The following is a 21045-nucleotide window of genomic DNA, read 5'->3' on the forward strand; positions in this document are numbered from 1 at the left end:
ACTTGAAAAAGTAATCTGATTACTTACCTCAAGTTATTTGTAATGTGTTACCCCCAACACTGTTGATGAGTTACACCACATGACATTTTAAAACTATATTATATTATATTATATTATATTATATTATATTATATTATATTATATTATATTATATTATATTCACTCACAAAGTTCTAAACATCCTCCACCTCATGTGTTTGTTTATTAAATATTTTGGCTAATTTGATTGAACTTATCAATATTATATTATATTATATTATATTATATTATATTATATTATATTATAGTCACTCACAAAGTTCTAAATATCCTCCACCTCATGTGTTTGTTTATTAAATATTTCGGCTAATTTGATTGAACTTATCAATAGTAATATTGTAGACATTTAAATCCTTACTGCAGATTTTCTGCCCAAATCAGCATGTGAAATGTGAAAAAAGGCTGCATATTCCGTCTTGGCCTAGCTATAATGCATCATATTAATACTAAGTATGTTTCAACTGATTCAAAGGCATCTCAAACTGCCAACAGGGTGGAGTAGTTTTGATAAGCGAGATCTTGATGAGAATTTCAATAACGTCCCGCTGTAATGCATCATATTTAGCCACATCCAAACTTTTTCACCCTTGGAGGCAAAGTGAGTTTAATGTAATTAGGGACACAGATTCCTTACACACTAGACAGCATGCCGTGTGATAAATGACTATTCATTGGGGACAACAAGCAACAGCAGGTCACATGCCTCTTTCTTTCTCTCCCTCTGCCTTTCCAAACAAAAAGAACCCTCAGGGACATTTCTGATACTCACAAACTATTCTGTACAATGCCTGTGTGTTTGTGGTTATCTCGCATGGAGCGCAGGCAATGCAACTTAGACCACCTAGGTTGTATGGCCAGTGAATTGGATCTCTCTCATAGAATCCTGGCAGGCAGCCATTTGCACGACTATTAAACTTCGAAAGATAAGGTCATCTGAAGAGAGAGACATACCAGGGTACCTAGACTGAAAGTGAGCTGTCTAATAAGAACATAAGTGTGCGGTCTGCTTTAACGCTCTGCACTGCTGTTCATTCCGTCCTCTCCTCTGATAAATCTGGATGAAGAGGTTTCTTCTGCTAAGCAGATAGATTCGAACTTCATGATGCCGGGTTGACCACTTTTTTGTCTTAGCACTTCTCACACTTGTCAGCTGGTCAAGCGTGCCGGGTCACAGGTGCCTAGAGGAAAACAATATCTCCTTTCAGTGCAGCAATAAGATTTGAGTGGAGTTACATCAAATTGCACAGATGGAATGCACTTTCTTTTTCTGGGTGGGAATGAATTGCAACACTGTCATTAAAGGAAGGAACATACCTTCTCACTTGTCATCTGCTTCTATCTTTTCAGAAGTTGCTTCCCTGTGACCTTTCCCGACCTTAAACTGAATGACAATATGCTACAGATGGAATCTCCTCAAGTCAGGGGTCACCTTTCTCCTTTCACTCTTCCTGTCTCTTGCTAAGATCTGTCATTCTAAACCTGTAGCTGACTTGCAATCAATACTGTAATTGAGGTGGTTGTTGGAAATGAGCTAGTTGATTCGCAATACTCCCCATTCCCACAGGCTGGCTGTACTGACCTTTCCTGAATGACAACAAAACGTTTGTTTTTAAGTCTCTTAAGGGCTTTTCGCAGTGTGCTTATACTAGGGTAATTATTTTTTATACCCCGGATAAAAACACTTTTAACCCTGGGTTAAGCAATGTTTCACACTTGTAATTTTTGAGTCAGGGTTTTAAAAACCTGATTCAGACCACCGTTAGCAACATTTTTACAATGCTAACACCATTTTGTGGTGCCAAAGATATACAGTGTGAAACTATGCAGTGTTAGAATGTTACAGCGAGAGCATCAAACCACCATTCACAAACTAAATAGTGCTTAACTCATTAAATATTCATGAGTTGTACAGATGTGCAAACTTTCACGTGATGTCGAAGGTGACAGCAAAAAAAAAAAAAAAAATTATTTTGTATGTTTTAGAAAACATTAAACAGCAAGAGTATGTTTACATACAGTAGTGTCATTTTCAGAGATGGACGAACAGTTAAACATTAAAACAAGTCAATGTATTTGTTCAGTTATTGTTACTGACCTGTTAAATCTGTAAATAAGAATGTTAACCCTGGGTTTAGAAATGTGTGTTTTGAAATCTTTGAGCTTGAACACTGGTGATTTAATTACAAACTGAGGATAAAGTATGAACAGTGTTAATTTATGCAATTACCTTGTGTTTAGTGTGGCCCTGGGCTAATTATTTAGTGTGAAAAGCCCATTACAAAAAAGTTAGAATTAATGCAACTGCAAGAGTCTGAAATGTGTAAAATAATAAATAAATGCATGACGTTCTTAGGCACTGCGACTTCAGTTGAACCGAAATACAACCTTTGTTAGGGGACAGTCAAACTGTGTTCATGTATAAATGCTTGTTCCCGTCAGCTGTCCTTATCTTAACCACTAGGCAAAAACATTCAGACCCAATGAAATGGGATTCCTTATCAAAGCTTATACAAAAGGACAACTGTTCCTGAGTAGTTAGAGCTAAAGCTCTGGACAGAACTGTCTCTGCCCTGTAGGTCTCAATCTCAATATAGACCTTAATCCAACCAGACTGTTTTCAAAGAATAATAATAGGACCTCGTTGGTTACCAAAGGGAAGATGACAGGCTTTGAAAGGTCAAAAATCATAAACATTACAAACAGGGGAACAGAAATTATGAATATAATCTATTTGTTTTTCTTAAGGCTATGGCATATTACAGATGTCAACTAAAATATAGACAACACACAGCCAGGGAGACAAGAGAATAAACATGTCTGAATTTAGTCAATGCACATTTATCAAAAGGCCTTGCTTAATTATTAGACAGGCTTACACATTTCAATGCTAATTGTCCCTGTGTTTGTGTGTGTCTATGTGTGTGTGTGGTTTGGGTGTCTGAAACAGACAGAACAAACACATATGTGTACAGGCCTTGAGAATACACTTCTAGACTGCCGAAATGTCTGAGTCTAAATCTTTTAAAACTCAGAATAAATTGGCATTGCTCTTGGGGATCCAAACAAACCCTGGGCTGAAAACAAACACAACCAGGATATGGGATGTGCACTGTGCAGGCCATCAATTCTGAATACTGATTGTTGAGAATGTACTTACCGCAGGTCTTAGGCAATGGATCCCCTGATGACTGGCTTGGCAAGGCCTTTTAACCCACACAGGGACTATTCTAGAAGAATAAAAAAAGAAACAACATCTTGACTCGTTTTCTATATTGCTGAAAAGACCAGCATTTCCAGTCACCAGCATATGGTATTCAGCATGAGATGCTAGAATGCTGGTGTCCATCATACTGTATGTTGCGATTGGGATGATGGCGTGCTTGCTAACCAGCATATCGTCCCCTTGGAATTATACGGTTCTATTTGACATTTTTGTCAAAATTGAGTTCGCTAATTCACATTCTTATTCTGTGACAACTTATTTACATTGTGATTTTTTTTTTTTTTTTTTTTTTTTGTACATTTTGGGACTCTTTATTTAGAAAACAAACAAAAAAAATCTATCTACAAAGTTGAATGAAATGCAAAAAAAATTGAAGCTCAATATCTCAAAACTGTGCAGAATGCAGACAGAACCTTATAATTTCAAGGGACGATATGTTATGATATGAATGATGGTTTAATGGTTGTCAGAATGAGAGGGCGATGTTCTAGTTCATCAGAATGGGATCTTGTGTGTTAACTAACCAGCATAAGTTGCGCTTTGGATGCTGATTAACTGGTTGACCATCATAGGATGTTGGTGTGCTGGTTGACCAGTATCAGATGTTGGTTTACTGACTGACTGACTAATTTGATAATCAAAGGATGCAGATTTGTGGATTGACCATCGTGTGATGGTGGTGTATTGGCTGATCATCACAGGATGTAGGTGTACTGGCTGATCATCATAGGATGCTGGTGTACAGGTTGACCATCACAGGATTTTGGTGTACTGTTTGACCAACAAATGATGTTGGTGTACTGTTTGACCATCACAGGATGCTGGTGTACTGGTTGAATATCACAGGATGCTGGTGTATTGGTTGATCATCACGGGATGTTGGTGTACAGGTTAACCATCACAGGATGTTGGTGTACTGGTTGAATATCACAGGAGGCTGGTGTACTGGTTGACCATCATGGGATGCTGGTGTACTGGTTGACCATCATGGGATGCTGGTGTACTGTTTGACCATCATGGGATGCTGGTGTACTGTTTGACCATCACAGGATGTTGGTGTACTGGTTGATCATCACAAGATGTTGGTGTACTGATTGACCATCACAGGATGTTGGTGTACTGGCTGACCATCACAGGATGCTGGTGTACTGGTTGACCATCACGGGATGTTGGTGTACTGGTTGAACATCACAGGATGCTGGTGTACTGGTTGACCATCACGGGATGCTGGTGTACTGGTTGACCATCACAGGATCCTGGTGTACTGGTTAACCAACACAAGATGTTGGTGTACTGATTGACCATCACAGGATGTTGGTGTACTGGCTGACCATCACAGAATGCTGGTGTACTGTTTGACCATCATGGAATGCTGGTGTACTGTTTGACCATCACAGGATGTTGGTGTACTGGTTGACCATCACAAGATGTTGGTGTACTGATAGACCATCACAGGATGCTGGTGTACTGGTTGAACATGACAGGATGTTAGTGTGCTGGTTGACCATCACAGGATGTTGCTGTACTGGTTGACTATCATGGGATGTTAGTGTGCTGGTTGACCATCACAGGATGTTGCTATACTGGTTGACCATCATGGGATGTTAGTGTGCTGGTTGACCATCACAGGATGTTGCTGTACTGGTTGACCATCATGGGATGTTAGTGTACTGGTTGACCATCACAGGATGCTGGTTATATTGGTTGACCATCATGGGATGTTAGTGTGCTGGTTGACCATCACAGGATGCTAGTGTGTTGGTTGACCATCATTGGATTTTAGTGTACTGGCTGACCATCATGGGATGTTAGTGTACTGGTTGACCATCACAGCATGCTGATGTACTAATTTTTGCCATCATGGGATGTGGATGTGCGAGTTGACTATAATGGGTTGCTGGTGTACTGTTTGACCATCACAGGATGCTGGTGTACTGGTTGAACATACGATATATATACAATTATCAAATTAATAATTATATATGCAGTATGAAACATTGATGGGAACAAAACAAGATATCCCCATGTAAACACTCTAGCTAAAGGTTCCTCACACTTAACAGTTTGAGGCGTTTCAAAGATCACGTCAGACCCTGATACAGTGGGTGATATATTGGAATTGATATAGATTGATACAGTGGGAGATTTTCAGTCCTATTCTGAGTCTAGATCACTTTAAAAGAGCTGTGGCTGAAAAACACAAATCTGCGGGTGAGTGATGAGAATGTGATGCAATTTGCTGTCAAGCCGAGGGAACAGCTGAAGCTCCTGGGAGACTCAATCCCATCGATTTATGACATCAAAACAAATGACATCACGGTTCTATCTCTGCCTGCGCAGTGGAGCGAGGGTCATTAGACAGCGTTCACACGCACCCGCAAACACACACTCACACGTTCCATACAGGTGGGATGACAAAAATGGATCTTCAATTCACAGGCCATTCACAAGTTAGATTGGCATATTGAACTACACTGGAGAGCTGGTGAACTGAGGGAGACAAAAGAGGGAAAAAATAGGGGGATGGAAAAACATGTTGTTAAGGGCCTCTGTCTCTGGGAAAGGTTTAGATTTTTGAACAGATTGGATAGCTGGTTCTGGAATTTGAGAGTCACTTTCATGTTAATTGTGCCACTATTAGAAAGCATACCAGAGGCCCTCAGAGGTATTTCAATTACAGTACACACGCACACTCTTACAGTAAGTGAACACGCACACATTTGCTGAGTATGTTTCCCTGCACCTGTGCAAGTTATGATCTGGGGCATGTGTACTCCACTTAAAGTTTCCATCTCATCATGGAAAAGGGAAGTGGAGGGGAAAAGAAAGATAGTGAAAGTGGAAAGAGAGTGAGTGATGAAGGAATGCTAAATCCAGAGGGACTCTTTTTTGATTATTTTTAGGAAAAAAGGATTACAGTACACTTTCATTTGGAAATATGGTTCACTGCTCCATCATGATGACCAGAAAATGTGGGATTATCCCTAAACTGCCATGCGCTTATGTCTGCTCATGTATCTCTGCTCAAATGAGAACACGTTCCTGGCGGGTACATCCGAGTGACGAGAAAGAGCGCAGAAGAAAGTGGAAGAGGGAGGTACAGCAGAGTTCAGGTCATTACCCAGACTCCCTTGATGTTTGGGTGCAGCTCCAGGCAGGCTGGTATCCTGATGCGTCTCCTCGTTCGCTCCTCTCTTTCTCTCTCCCTCTGGATCTGAAAAAGGCAGAGTAGATCTACATAAGCCAGTGAATATTTGATAATCCTCTTTTGACAGCCTGAAACAGGTGAGGAGAAGCCAGAATCGGCTTGGGCTTGCTAATGAGCACCACCGGAGAACCCGTGCACACATTTACGTTACAGTACATACCCAACATGCCGTACCCAAATGCAAAACACAACAGCTGGCCGCTTTCGAACGCTGTGTTAACATTGAGTTTCAGGGCTGGTTGATGGCTGACAGTGGGATGTCAGTGGGCGAATGTCATTGCAGCTGTCACTGAGACTGTAGCGGTGAGGGGTGTTAGAGGAGAACTCCCTAATTCACAGCAATCAGTTGGTGTGAGCTTCCCATGCCAGTGCTAAAACCCAGTTAGGCCCGTAAGAAGAGCGGAGATGGCCTGCTGACAGCCAAGAGGGGAGGAGGGATTTAGAGAGGATGCTGTGATAGGCTGTTCATCTGTAGCCTCACCCAGCTGACAAGATCAAGAGATCAGTCATACCCAGGCTGGCTTTCTATTCTCCTTATACATCCCTTGTTATCTACCTCTTATCGTTCTGTATGTCTGACCATCCAGCCCTTGGCCTCTTCAGAGTGCCCTCTTTCATACCGACCCTTCTTGCTGGACCGGCCTGTCTAATACACCTCTATTATTCTCTTTCTCACTCACTCTTGGTTGTAACGGGCCGCAGAAATAACCTCCAGTCACATAATCCAAGGTGTTTGATATGTAATTTTCTACAACTGAATGAGCCTTTGTGTGTGATCGTGCATGTAGGTGTGTATAAGAGTCCACAGAGATGGTTTCTATGTACCATGCAAGAAAAGTAGGGGTGTATAACCTCCTTGCTCAACAACATAAGAGCTATACAACCTATCCTTTAAATCCAGTGCATATGAAAATCAAACAGTGTGGAGGCCGTGAACCTGTGCAAAAAAAACAAACGCATTTGTTTTCTGAATGCATCTATTTGTTGTATAAAGCCTGATCCACAGGTGTAGTTACTCATATATGTGTCTGATTATGCTATTTTTTTTTGTTTGTTTTTTGCATATTTTATATATGGATAAGCATATTAAGTGCTTATATAAGAAATTACATTACAAATATGTGTGAGAGAATAAACTGACCAAGAAATAAATGTAACAATAATCAATGTAATCTCTACAATCTGATTGGATGAGTCACAGTTACAGTTTAATTCTGCATTAATCTGCCAAGTTGTTACTGTACGTTTTTGCAAACATAAATAATTTTTCTATATTTAATTTTATTATAATGATTTTGCTTTCTGTCTCGAGTAGCTTATTGCTTTACTATACTGTATGGTCTTGTGTAGGGAATGCTAGCATGAAAGTAAAATGCTAACCTTCATTTTTTAGACAGATGCACATATCAGTGCAACAAGCACATATATGCTTATGCACAGACTCACATATGTTTACACTGAAAAAAAAAAAATCTGGAGCTCATCAAAATCTGCCACTGCACAAACATGAAATGACTTAAACAAGCAAATGTGGCACACCTGTCCCTTCAGCAGCATTTAAAACTTTCCCCGTCTTTGCTACATGCTGACATTGAAATCACTCCACGTTCACCCAGCGACTTATGCAAATGCATCACTACGCTGTTTTCCCAGTCATACAATCATAATGACAAATTAAAACCAACTGCCAGAGAGCATTATCAGGAAGGAGCATTTTACCAGGTCTTTTATCACCGGGTCTCTCTCAGACAGCCTGTATATTCCCCCAGTTACATTATAAAAGTATATTGGTAATTAACTTTCGTGAGAGAATGTGATCCATAAAAGCTCTTTGGTGTGGGAGTTCTAAATTCCTAAACACATATCAATTAAGTTTACACTTGTGACATGCGGCCTCATTAAAGAGCAATGAAATATTTCTGCACACAAACAAAGCCACCGATGGCATTATTAATTCTTTATCTGACATAAACTCTGGCTGACATTAACAGCTGCGTGCCATTTCAACCCACTTTACAGAGACTGTCACTCACCTGATGGAGGCGATGCTGCAATGTTGTGGCAGTTTCATCAATGCTTTACATGGTGGGTTAAAAGTGTTTAATATCTGAATATGTGACTGTTTTGAGTGGGCAGCAGTAGCAATCCTGGCCCACTTTGAAACAAAACAAAACAAAACAAAACAAAACAAAACAAAAAGCAAAACAAAACAAAACAAAATCAAAACAAAAACATCAAACAAAACAAAACAAAAACAAAAACATCAATTATCAGACAAATAAGAAAAAAAAACAAAAAAAACAACAAAAAAAAACATCATAAGGGTTATTGGCTGTGGATTGTGTTACTGATGGACTGGCCAAAGTTTTTTTTTTTTCTTTGTTTTTTTCCCCCGTCTGTCATTGCTAAGCAGTGATTGTACCATGACTTCTAATGCAAAATATTCAGACAGAGCCACTTTTAGTATGCAGTGAGTCTAGCCAGTCTGCAGCGGATGGCACATAATACCCATATATTCAGTTAACACCAATCCTGTCACTCAATAGCAGTCATCTCCATCTCTCAGGGCCAACAGGAGACATCTCCTAACATGCATTTCATTAGCGCAAAACATATCACATCTGCAAAATGAAATCACTGTGAGAAAAAAAGGGCGTGAGGGGCCAAGACCAGAAAACTCAATTTCAGCCCAAAAGGGATCACTGTCCAATAAAATTGCCGACTTTATTACATTTCTCAAATATAAACAGCCATCTACATCGGGTGGCCGAGCACAATTCCCAAAGCCTATTAAGGGAAGGTGCCGATTTTGAAGCGCTCAATAATGGCCAAGGACAGGTCTCAGTGTTGTGACTGATGTCTCGCCCGTGGACAAACACCAGACACAGCGCTGACGGAGGTGAAGATGGTATTCAGGTACCTGTAATCATTTCAGGCCATCTCCAGATGCATGCACGGCAATGCTGTTTTTTTTTTTTTTTTAACAGGAAGTGCGGATAACAATGTGACAAAGCTGCAGTGTAATAAGCAGCTGCGACTGTCATGCAGCGTGCAGGTTGCATTTATTTATGTGCTGAACACACTTAATTTGGCTGCAAATGAAAGGGCAGCGTGCTCGGGCACACGTGTGTAGACAGTGATGCATGTACATGCCTAACTCAGTACAAAAGAAGCAATCTCCACCTAGGCCCCTATATTTATTTCAGCAATTCCTTTTAAATGCATATTTTATGCTGGCTCGGCATGTTGAAGGTCACTCAAAAATGTTGTTTATGAGGCAAATGGGGAACATACCAAATGTACAGTGGGAGGGATCATACACAGCATTTATCACTCGCAACAATAGGAAACTCCTGCGTTGTACTTGGATCGTCTAGTTCGGACAGCGCTGGAGCTTCTTTCATCTGACTGATTCAGTTCATAAGACATTATTGCACATGCAGCGCTTTGTGCCGGACAAAGCACCTGTGATTCCACATGGAAATAACACGTGAGAGAGTTCGCTTCAGAGAAGGAAAAGCCATGTTTTCCTTTTGTTATATTATCAAGCAATAATAATCTGTCTCATAAGTTATTAATCTGCTCACAAACTGGTGGTAACTGATAAAAAAAAAATATATATATGTTTGTAGAATATAGACTGGGGCTAGTTGTCACGTGTATTTAACATGTTTACATTAAATAACATTTTTAATTGTATAATAATTAGAAACATACAATAACTACAATACGTGTAGGTGAAAATTATTCACTTTTTTATGTTTATAGTACGTTTACACTTTTGTGGCTTTATGCCAAAATTTAATGAAATTATATATTTTTATTTTGACAAGATTAAATTTGGCTGACAAGTCATTAATGGAGTGTTTAATCCATTGTGACAACTTACCCCATACAGTTTTAACAATATAGTGCTCGCTACTGGGGCATGTTGTCACAAAAGTCAGTATTTTTTTTTTTTTTTTTCATAGACAATATAGCCCCAGTCTTTTACATAATAGTAAATATGTGACTCTTCCAGAGTAAAGGCCTTGCGATGCAGCAATCATAAATCTAGTTGATGAAAATATCTGTCCTTAAACCTTAATTGACACATTGCCATTCTGAATCAGCTGATTGTAAACTCACCTCAAAGGCCATATGTTAAGCAGAGGATGTCTTCTCGAAGTCCTAAAGAAGCCCAAGCCCTTCATCTCACTAAATGCAATGTATCATAGCATTTACACTATTATAATGAGCTACTTGGCAAACTTCTGTGACACTTGAGTGAGGGATGGTTTCATTGCTGACATTTAGTTACATGAAAGGACTCCCTGAGCTAACTCTGAAATACATCCATCACTCAAGGTCTGTTTTACACCGCACGCGATAGCAATGCATATTTATTTTCAGCACCCATATTAACAGGTTACTGCACTTACACTGCCTGCCCAAGCAGCAGCATAACAGGAACATAGTAAATGTATCAGAAAACCTTTTCTATATAAATCTGCAGTTCAGTTATGCAGTCAGTCTAAAAGCATCACAAAAGTAACTGTTGCAGTTATGTTGCTACTTCACTTATGCGCTGTTTGAGCATGTGGTGTAAGTCTAATTATCAAAGAAGAAAAAAAAAAAAAAAACATAAAAGGAATGAGAAGAAACAAAGATGAAAGTGAGAAAAACTAAACAAAATGGTTACGAGCGTTCGGTCTTATCTCCACACCTTCTCCTCCTTTTATGTTACGTTCCATTGGCTTTCTCTCATATTGAGCCTCCTCAGGCTTTGGCGCTTGAGTTACGCTAGATCTTGTGTTGTGTCTGTGTAGATTAATGAGTTTTGTGATTAAGTGGGCTCTTCTAGCGTTAGCCGGCCCCTGATTTGGGAGGGCTTTCCCTGCATGAGAGAGTGAGAACGAGAGAGATGTTTCCCTCAGCGCTGATCATGGCCCTGAAAGGGAAAGTTCATTAACTCCTTTCTCACTCTTAACTATCCCACTGGGTATCAGTGCTCACTTACTGTCTAGCTAGAAAGCACAAAAGAGCCATTGAAAGAGAAGAGAGACACTGTGTGTTGGTAAAAGAGAGAGAGAGAGAGAGAGAGAGAGAGAGAGAGAGAGAGAGAGAGAGAGAGAGAGAGAGAAATCAAGGGTACTTTGGAGGGATATATAACAAAGTCAGCATGAAATAGAAGTTGTATAAGAGTAAAACAGCTTCTCGGACAAGAAAAAAAATGTAGGGCGGGACTTGATTTTGTCCATCAGGAATTGATTTGATGGTTGTGGTTGGCTATTGCTGTGAACTTATTGTCAGATTGACAGACTGGTAAACTCGTCATCAGAAAAGAGATGTCGCTGCAAGAGGGAGGGGAAGATTACAATTTACAAAGGCAGATGAATAAAAAAATAAATAAAATAATTATGTGCAAAGAACATTTATAATAAATACTGCAATATTCCATAAAAAATAAGAATGGACCATTTTGATTTCAGTCAGATAAGGGATTTTCATCTAAAATGATAATTATGATTATTGATTATTATTATTTTTAAAACAAAACATGAAAGCATATGACTCGTGTGCTATTTTCAAGTCTTCAAGCCGTACAGTATCTTTATGTGAGAAACTAAAGGACTAAATTTGAATTTTTATTCACTAATAATCTTCCTCTCAAGTGAGCTGTTAATTTAAGAACCACTGCAACTCAATCATGGAGTCGGAGTTGAACTCTTGAGTTGTGAATGGATCCTAAATGAATCATTAAGTAAATGAATAAATGAATCACTCAGTCTGATTGAAAAAAAAACTGGTTCAGAAGAACAATTCGTTCACTGATGTGACTGACTGTTTGTACTTATTGAATCAATGATCCATTCAAAGCTGTTCTGAAATGAGCAGTTCACTGAAGGAGAATATTTTCAGTGAATAATGACCTACATTTTAGCTTTATTTCCCCCTAAAACAAAGCTATAATATGGATTCAAAGGACTAGCAATATGCATAAGTCATATGGACCACTTTTATGGTGCTCTTCAATTTTTAATTTAGCTCAGACATGTCACTATGAATGAACAGCTGCATGAAAAAAATGATGTGAAAATTCATTACAAAATAACAGTAAAAAAAAGATAACTACATGGGTTTGAGTAAATAAAATAATTATCATTTTTGGGTGAACTATCCTTCTACTGTTGAAGTTTAAAATTTTTTGAGGAATTCTACAGATAAAATGTTCGTACAACCTGACAGATTTTATTGAAATAGGGTCCAGAGAAAGAGAAAGGCCCACATGTAAACCAAACAAAAAAAAAATAATATATGAGTTTGTGGAGGGACTACCTGTTTATTGAACAATAGAAGAAGAGGGAGTACATGAGAAACAATCACTAATATTGTGATTTAATTTGGTGCCATTGACAACTTCAGAAAAGGTGAAAGAAAGAAACAAGACAAAGACATGAAGCCACAAAAAAGTGAGTTATGAATCCCTGTATCATGGTTCCGTTTAGTTTAGTTCCTGTTGTGTCTGCATGAGTTCTTGTTAGTTTCTATGGCTACACATTAGTTATCATTTGGTTCAGCTGTTCCTGTTTAGTTCCCTCGTTTAACCTGTGTATATATATATTTCCTGTTTTGTTTGCTTACGGTTCTGTGTCGTCTAAATGTATTAGTTGCGTTCCCTGTCGTGTGATTTATATACAGCTACCCCTGACAGAACACAGAACCTAAAAAGGATAATATATGGTCTCATCAGCGTGAAGCCTCCTTTTTCCTCCTCCTCCTCCCAGAACATCGGAATTTGTTGGAGTATTTGGGCTGGATGTTTTGGCACGGTGACCTCACAGCCTGCGAGCCTGAGGCACCCACTGAGCTCGTCCCAGAACCAGAGCCGGCTACCGGAGTCTGAGCGTTGCTCAGTCCATCTCAGAGCCAGGAACAGACCTGTTGCTGATAGATCTGTGTCCACAGATCCAGTTTCCACCCAAGTCCTCATCCTCAAATCTTCTGTCTTCCTTGTCCCATCTCCTCTGCTAGTCATGCCCATTGCTTCCACTGCTAGCTCTGTGCGGTTCTTCAACTCCGCCTCGGGCTTCCCCTCCACCAGGTCTGCATGAGTCTGAATCCCCAGCTGCATCTTGGGCCTCCAGGCCCATGTCTCCACCTCTGCCTTTCAGCCTGTCAGCTCCGCCCCGACTCTGCGTTCCCTCATCTCCACCATGGCCCATCTGGATCAAACTCAGTTCATCGTCATTCAGCTTCAGCCATAGACTTCTAGGTCTCCGGCTGCACCTCTATCTTCCACCCCTTTGGCTTCACCGGTCTCCTCCCTTCCTTCAGCTGCATGGTCATCCCTGCTCGCTCAATCGTCGCCCCGGTCAGCCAATTCCCTGTCTCTGCCTCGGCCCTGCAAGTCAGCAGCTCCTCCTTGGGCTTCTGGGCCATGGATGTCGCCCTAGTCCGTCGGCCTCTCTGCTCCACAGTTCCTCTAGGCACCCTGGTTCCGCCTCCGTCGATCGGTCCCCAGGTTCCACTCAGCCCTTCAGCCAAAGCTCCACCCTGGCCCCTCCTGCCGTCGGCTCCACCATGGCATCTCTCTCTGCCTACTCCTCCTGTTTCCTGTGCATCCTAAGCTCCATGTCCTCCTCCAAAGCCTCCTCCCTTGTTTCCTCTAGTGGACTGTTATCCGTTACGGTTGAAGGACGTGCCTTCAAGAAATGGAAGCTACTATCACGGTCATGTTCTGTTTAGTTTAGTTTCTGTCGTGTCTGCATGAGTTCTTGTTAGTTTCTATGGTTGCACATTAGTTATCATTCACTTCAGATATTCCTGTTTAGTTCCCTTGTTTAACCTGTGTATATATACTTCCTGTTTTGTTTGCTCATTGCTCCTTGTCATCTAAATTAAGTGGTTGTGTTCCCTGCTGTCCTCCTGTCCTGTAGAATGTTATATTATTATAAGAAAGACTTTTCCTTGGATTATTCTCGTGGTGCGATTTATATACAGCTACTCCTGCTTCACATTGAGTGTTTGTGTAACCCCATGGCCCCCATTATAGACTTACTGTATGTACTTATGTAGACTTATACATAATTATTGTATTAAAAAAAAAAAAAAAAAAAATCTGTTGTCGTTTCTGGCAGCTGTGATTGCTAAAGTGATTCAGTAAAAATATGTAAACATTAACAAAAGCAAAAATGTAAAAATGTAAACATTAACAGAACAATCTGTATGTTTTACAGTATAAAACTGTAATTAAAGAAAAATAAATAAATACATTTTAAAACAAGTCCCTTACCTGCTGAATTAGCAAGACTATGTTGCTACTTAAATCTGTTTTGTAATTTTAACATATACTGACCACCATACCACCACACTGGAGTTAAAGAGAAAATCACATGATGAATCAAAGTTCATCACAAGTAGCTTTTCCACAGGCTGGAGTAAATATAACGCATAGAAGGTGCACACATAAACATGAATACAAAACACCATAATGGTAATACACATGACACTGTTTACTGATTACAATCTTTTTTTTTTTTTTTTATATACAGTGAAGCTACATGCTGGACAGTTCCAGGTGTCATGATCAATCAGACTGGGCTCCTCAATTAACAGATTGTGTTGATTGGGCCTCTGGAGAAGCCACACGCAACAAGTGACTGACAAAACAGGGCTCTGAATTCTCCAGGCCAGAGCTTTGCCTGTCTCTCTGTCTCTCTTGTGAGCTAAGCCATTAAAACGGCCTGCAGGTGGACCCTGTTTGCATACACTTTAACGTCATTTAGTGTATGTGTGCGCTGGTATGTGGGCAACCAATTCACTAAGAGAGATTACCTGACTCTGCTGAGCTATTGTGAAACAATAACCAGCCTGAGTAAAGATATCAAGTCTGCATATCTGATTGAGGCACTAGGGGCTCACACAAACTCGCTTCATAATATCCCTGACAGCGTCTGATTGGCGCGATGCTTGAATAGGATATCTTAGTATAGTGTGACAGTGAGAGAGAGAAAACGAGCAGTATGAGCTCAGTAACTGTATAGAGAAAGCTTGAATGCTTTAGAGGTGCTGTCAGGCTGCATATGTTTCACATTAAGCTGAATTCAAACACTCTGCCCTGTGTAATGTACAGCATAGCACTGCAGCACACATACTGTTATAAATGCTGTGTGTAATCAATAGTCCAACATTCACTATAGTGTGCACACAGTGTTATAATGTAAATGCTTGGCATGATACACTGCACAGTGCAGCCTTCAAAGTGTTTAAAAAGTGTTTGTTTTTTTCTATTTTATTATTGTTATATTAATCCTAATACAACAGGGAAAATTTAAATCATTACAGGGGCATTATTATTATTATTAATAATTAATTTAGTAATTATTATTACTACTATTCAGTGTGTTTGAATGTTACATTTGCCAGAATTATGCTAATTTTAGCTTTTCTTCCACCCAGATATTTTAACTTCCCGTCTATAACAAATATACTGTTCCAAAATATGTTAAAATCAATAAAATTTTATTTCATACTTTTTAAAAGAATTTTAAGAGTGTTTGAATGTTAAATTTGCCAGAATTATGCTATTATGAGCTTCTCTTTTGAAACTGACAGCAGCCTACTAAACCTTCCGTCTGTATGCTTAATGTTAATCAACAAACAAAAGACAAAGAAAAAAAAAAAAAAATCACTCATTGATCTTGACTGAATAACTTTTGTAGCTTTAACAAGAATCAGCATATATTTAATTCATATAGTGAAGACTAAGCAGTGTTTTATTTTTACATTTGATTATTCAATTTCTGTTAAATAAATCTAATGTAGGCCTGCCTGAAACCCCAAACCCCCCTGGTTTACACTGCTGTTAAAATGATACTTACTTTTTATGTAATGCTACATTAAAACACTGCTGCTCATTTTCAGAAGTTGTATGAATGCTTTCTTCTCACAAAAAGAATGTGAAACACGTTTTTGGTTATATTATTTTCAGTTTTTAATTTCACACACTTAAAGCATTATCATATAGCATATTAAAGATCGCATTATTTAAGTTATAGTATATTGCATTTTTCTTCAATATTGTGCAGCCCTATATCAGAGTATCAATCACTTGCTTTTTTTACAAGAGTTTGATAAATTGGTGTGATTAGTCCATTTTCTAAAATTTGACCTTTAAAGAAGCAACACTCTTATTCTGTGTGTACAGTGAAGGCTTGTTTTACCCTGTATGATGTTTCAGTGAGTTGAAATAAACCTGTGCATGTTGAGTTATTCTTTAATACAAGAAAAGTCTCACTTAAATCCTTCAGTGTGTATACAGACAGCTACTCAGAGAAGAGTTTGTGTACATGTGGTACAGTGGCTTATGTGCAGTGCTGCAAGTGCAGCTGCAAAGTGTTCTGTTAGTGAGCATAATCTTCAGATCGTGACGTGTTGGAAAGCTATTAACTGACACAAACTGTGTGTGTGTGTCAGGGTTGATGCTGTTAAATAACAAGTGGAGTCACGCAAGCTTCATGTTTGAAAGCCTAAGAAAACCTCTTTTGCGTTGATTAAACCCATGATAGTCCTAACAGCTGTACCATTTAGAACATAATGTAAAACAGTAATGTAAAACAGTTCCAGTGGAAAACGGCAATACTTTTCCAGGTCAAAGACAAGCACTAATGCCAAGTCTGACAAAAGTGTACAATAGAAGCAAATGTTCAGCAGTTCACCTATATGCTGTATTTTTGATATTGCTTTTTCCCATATCCACTTTCAGCTGAAACAAGTAGTGCAAACATTCTTGGGTGAACTGTCCCTTTAAGGGTTAGCTGTGACAGGCTGAAGTTCTCAATGTGTACACACAAGCATGATTAAAAGATTTCCAGATGCACGGTTTGTTTTGGAGGAACATATTCAAAACACCAACAGCTGACTTTCAGCAAGCTTGCGAAAAGCCTGACTAACAAATAGACCAAAGGCCTGTGAGAAGTATAAAACACAGTTGCCTGACTCATTTGAGAAGGTGCCGTTTCATGCCTTGAAAAAGTGTCCGGCACACAGATGCTCAACCCTAATATATCCCTGTCATAGAAACTGAGGAAGTTGAAGAGAGAGAGAGAGAGAGAGAGAGAGAGAGAGAGAGAGAGAGAGAGAGAAGGGAGGAAGAGAGAAAAAAAGGGTTACAGATTGTGTTTAACAGGGCCATGGTGAGGCAGGGAAATGTTCTCCAGATGTGAGACAGTAGGGGTAACAGAGGTTATTGAGAATAAAGTAAAGGCTATAAAAAAAACTGTACACTTCACAAACAGCAGTTTAATGTTGCACAAACAGTTGTGGAAATCTTTGACACCTCTGAAGCCCATTACTATTTCATCACTGATTTGTTCTTAAGGTTTCTTGTTTGTAGATTAAAGGGGTCATACCCAGTGTTGGGAAATCTTAAAGTTCCCCATCTATCAGTCACTTCAACGTAGTGTGACTGACACTAGGGGTCGCACTTGAGAGCCCCAAACACCTCTGATACTTTGAGAAAAGGCCAATGAGAATTGGCGAGTGTAACTTGTATGCCACTCCCCCGGACATACCGGTATAAAAGGGAGATGACGTGCATCACTCATTCAGATTTGTTCTTCGGAGCCGAGTGAGTGTCGCCTATACATGAGCTCAATCCATTCATCCTCTGAAAAGGAAGCAAATTGCTGGTGTGACGGCACATTGCAGTGGTCTTTTTTGTGGAGTGGGCACAGATAAGCACAGAGAGAGTTCCCCTTGGTGCTTCAGCAAGCCTAAAAGAGCAGCTTTCCTATAAAAGAGCTTTTTTCTTCTACAAGAGCAAGCACAGATGGAGAGCGTCTTTTTAAAGACGCCTTTCCGTGTTTCTGGATGCGGTCGATATCTTTCAACCTCAGACGGTCACAATCACTATCTTAAGTGTTTGGGTCTCACCCATGCTGAGTCACCTCAGTTGCTCGTCCCAATCCTTCTGCGATGCACAAAGCTGCACCGGATAGCGCTGAGGCATATGCGTGGGCAACAGGAGCGCTTCCGCCGGGATATCCCCACAGGCCTCCCGTTCCTCATTTTGCACGTTGCGACTTTGACGGTGTGTCACATGACACACCTGATTTTTCATTAGGGGCTCCAGATGAGGAAGACCTATCGATAGCAGCATCGGAGGGCAGGCTTATGCGATAGCTCAGTCTGAGTCTGATGCAGAGTTGGCAGCCATGCTTTCTCGGGCCGTTGCGCACATAAGGCTGGAGTGGAATCCTCTGCCCTGTCCTAAGCGCTCATGGCTGGATGATTGATTTCTGGGTTCTAAGTGCAATGTACAGCCACACCCTGATTTTCATCCCGGAAGTGCATAAAGAGCTGACAAAGTTGTGGAAGGCACCTTTCACTGCCCAGTCCCGCTTCACAAGCTCATCCACCCTCACTACCCTCAACGGTGGGACGGCTTGGGGTGTCCCTGAGATGGGCAACCCAGAGATGAGAGGAGCTGCTCTTTCCAGGAGGTGGTGAATGCACCGCTCCTTCTCCCGGTGGAGGGCCAGGTGGAGAATCCTTGGTTTAATTTCCTTTTGTTCCACCACTTGCTCAAGTGGCAGCGGTATTCAAATTTTCAAAGAAAAAGCAGTTTCCTCATTCTCTGGATCACACAGTTTGCAGCCCAGACATGGTGGACATGGACTTTCTGCCTCCTTATGCTTGGAGGCAAATCACACAAAGCCCCGCACAGGTCAGTGTGTCGCATTCAGAGGATGCACAGCTTCCGCAACCCTCAAAGGCCAGTTCCAGTTGGGGTTTACGGAGCAAGGTATGTGTTCCAGTACGGGACGTGTGGCTTCCCGACATGGTGGCCAACGTTCAGCTTTGCCGCCCCACCGCAGGTACGTCAAAAATGTACTTCCCAGCCAGGCGAACTTAATCGCGCAGAGGGTGTAGAGACTCCATTCCCAGGCAGTCCAGCGTCCAGCTCACTTCCATCAAGAGGGTTGGAGACCTGCAGGCGTTCTCTGTTAGCGAAACTTGCCTTGAGTTCGGTCCGGCATAATCTCACATGATCCTGATACTCCGGCCGAGCTACATGCCCAAAATTCCCACTACCCCATTTTGGGACCAAGTGGCGAGCTTGCAAGCGCTGCCTCAGAATGAGGCAGACCTAGCCTTGTTGTTGCTGTGTCCAGCACACGCCCTGCGTGTTTACTTGGACCGCATGCAGAGCTTCAGAAGCTCAGAGCAACTCCTTGTCTGTTATGGGGGACAGCTGAAGGGGAAGACTGTCTCCAAACAGAGGATAGCCCATTGGATTGTGGATGCCATTGCCTTGGCACACCAGGCCCCCTTAGGAGTCTGTGCACACTCCACAAGAAGTGTTGCATCCTCCTGGGCTCTAGCAAACAGTGCCTTGCTAACAGATATCTGTATACCAGAAGGCTAGGTTAAACCCAATACCTTAGTGAGATTTTATAATCTCCGGGTTGAGCCAGTTTTGTCCCGTGTGCTATTGGGTACGAACCAGTAAATTATGGACAATGGGCCGGGTGTACCACTTGCAAACAGCGCCTTTCTCCTCCCTGAGGTGATAATGTGTGCCTTTTTGTCCATGTGAGTTCCCCAGACTGGTGAACCCTGGACGTGAATTATCCCTCAGCACCCTGCGGCAGTCAAATTTGGAGGAGGAATCAGAGTCCAAAACACATGAACGCGCAGGTCGCGCAGAGCCAGAGCAGATTCAGCAAAGCGTCATAAGAGACGGCATTAAATTACCTCATGTCTCAAAGCACATAACATTACAATAATAATGAGCGTAAACAACTTACAAAGCTCTTACTTGTACCTGACCTCTGCAGATTCATTTTGGCATTGATAGTGTTGACATAGAACACACAAATCCGAGTCTGAGGACGTGAACAGCTTTGGGTAGAACCTCACGGGTTGCCATTTCTAAATTACGTTTACGAAATGGCGTGAACGCAGCATAAGGTCGTTGTTTTGGTTCAGGAAGAACTGTAAAAGGCGGCTGCTGTTCATTTGGGGTGCTCGGTGACTGTCTGTCCACAACTCTGCATAGCCTTATGTAACGCGCTGATGATGAGTGATATCTGAACGAGATGGGGTGCAGCGGTATGGAAATATATATGCTGACAGGCAGGAAGGACATCATATCATTGCATTCGGACTGCAAGATGACGCAAAAGAAAACTTAATTTGGCACATGCGTTTTCTTATCTCTGTATTTAAAAAATGTATTTAGTTACCACTTGTAGTACACTTGAACCCATAGTGAACTAAATACATTTTTTTAATACAGAGATACTATGTTAAAAGCACATTTTAGTTCATATTCATGATGTCTCAAAATAGCACAGTTGAGTACACTTAGATTAAGAAGTACTTTAGAAGAATTTTTAGTATATTAAGTACAAATTTAGTGCACCAAAATAGAGCACATTAAAAACATGGAAGTGTACATTTTTCACCTGGGCTGCTCAAACTGTTAAGATCACACTTAAATGATCAGGGATCTTGTTACAAATAAACTTCAGCTGCTCTTTCCTGACACTGGGATTGTTCAGAAGCATTTGCAGAGCTGTAGGTGCTA

At 40.7% G+C, this 21045-nt stretch overlaps 1 long non-coding RNA gene across 4 annotated transcripts in view; it reads right to left on the reverse strand.

The window, feature by feature from the left end:
• LOC127501481 (uncharacterized) overlaps positions 1-21045 on the reverse strand; it is a 137273-nt gene that overhangs the window by 19328 nt on the left and 96900 nt on the right. For all 4 annotated transcript variants that reach the window (XR_007926615.1, XR_007926619.1, XR_007926616.1 and 1 more), the window contains 2 exons: positions 6384-6476; positions 3197-3266 (listed from right to left, as the gene is read on the reverse strand). This is a non-coding gene — a long non-coding RNA (uncharacterized LOC127501481). The remainder of the gene's footprint in view (positions 1-3196; positions 3267-6383; positions 6477-21045) is intronic.

Source organism: Ctenopharyngodon idella, chromosome 19 (genome assembly GCF_019924925.1).
Source record: "Ctenopharyngodon idella isolate HZGC_01 chromosome 19, HZGC01, whole genome shotgun sequence".
Classification (NCBI taxonomy): Eukaryota; Metazoa; Chordata; class Actinopteri; order Cypriniformes; family Xenocyprididae; genus Ctenopharyngodon; species Ctenopharyngodon idella.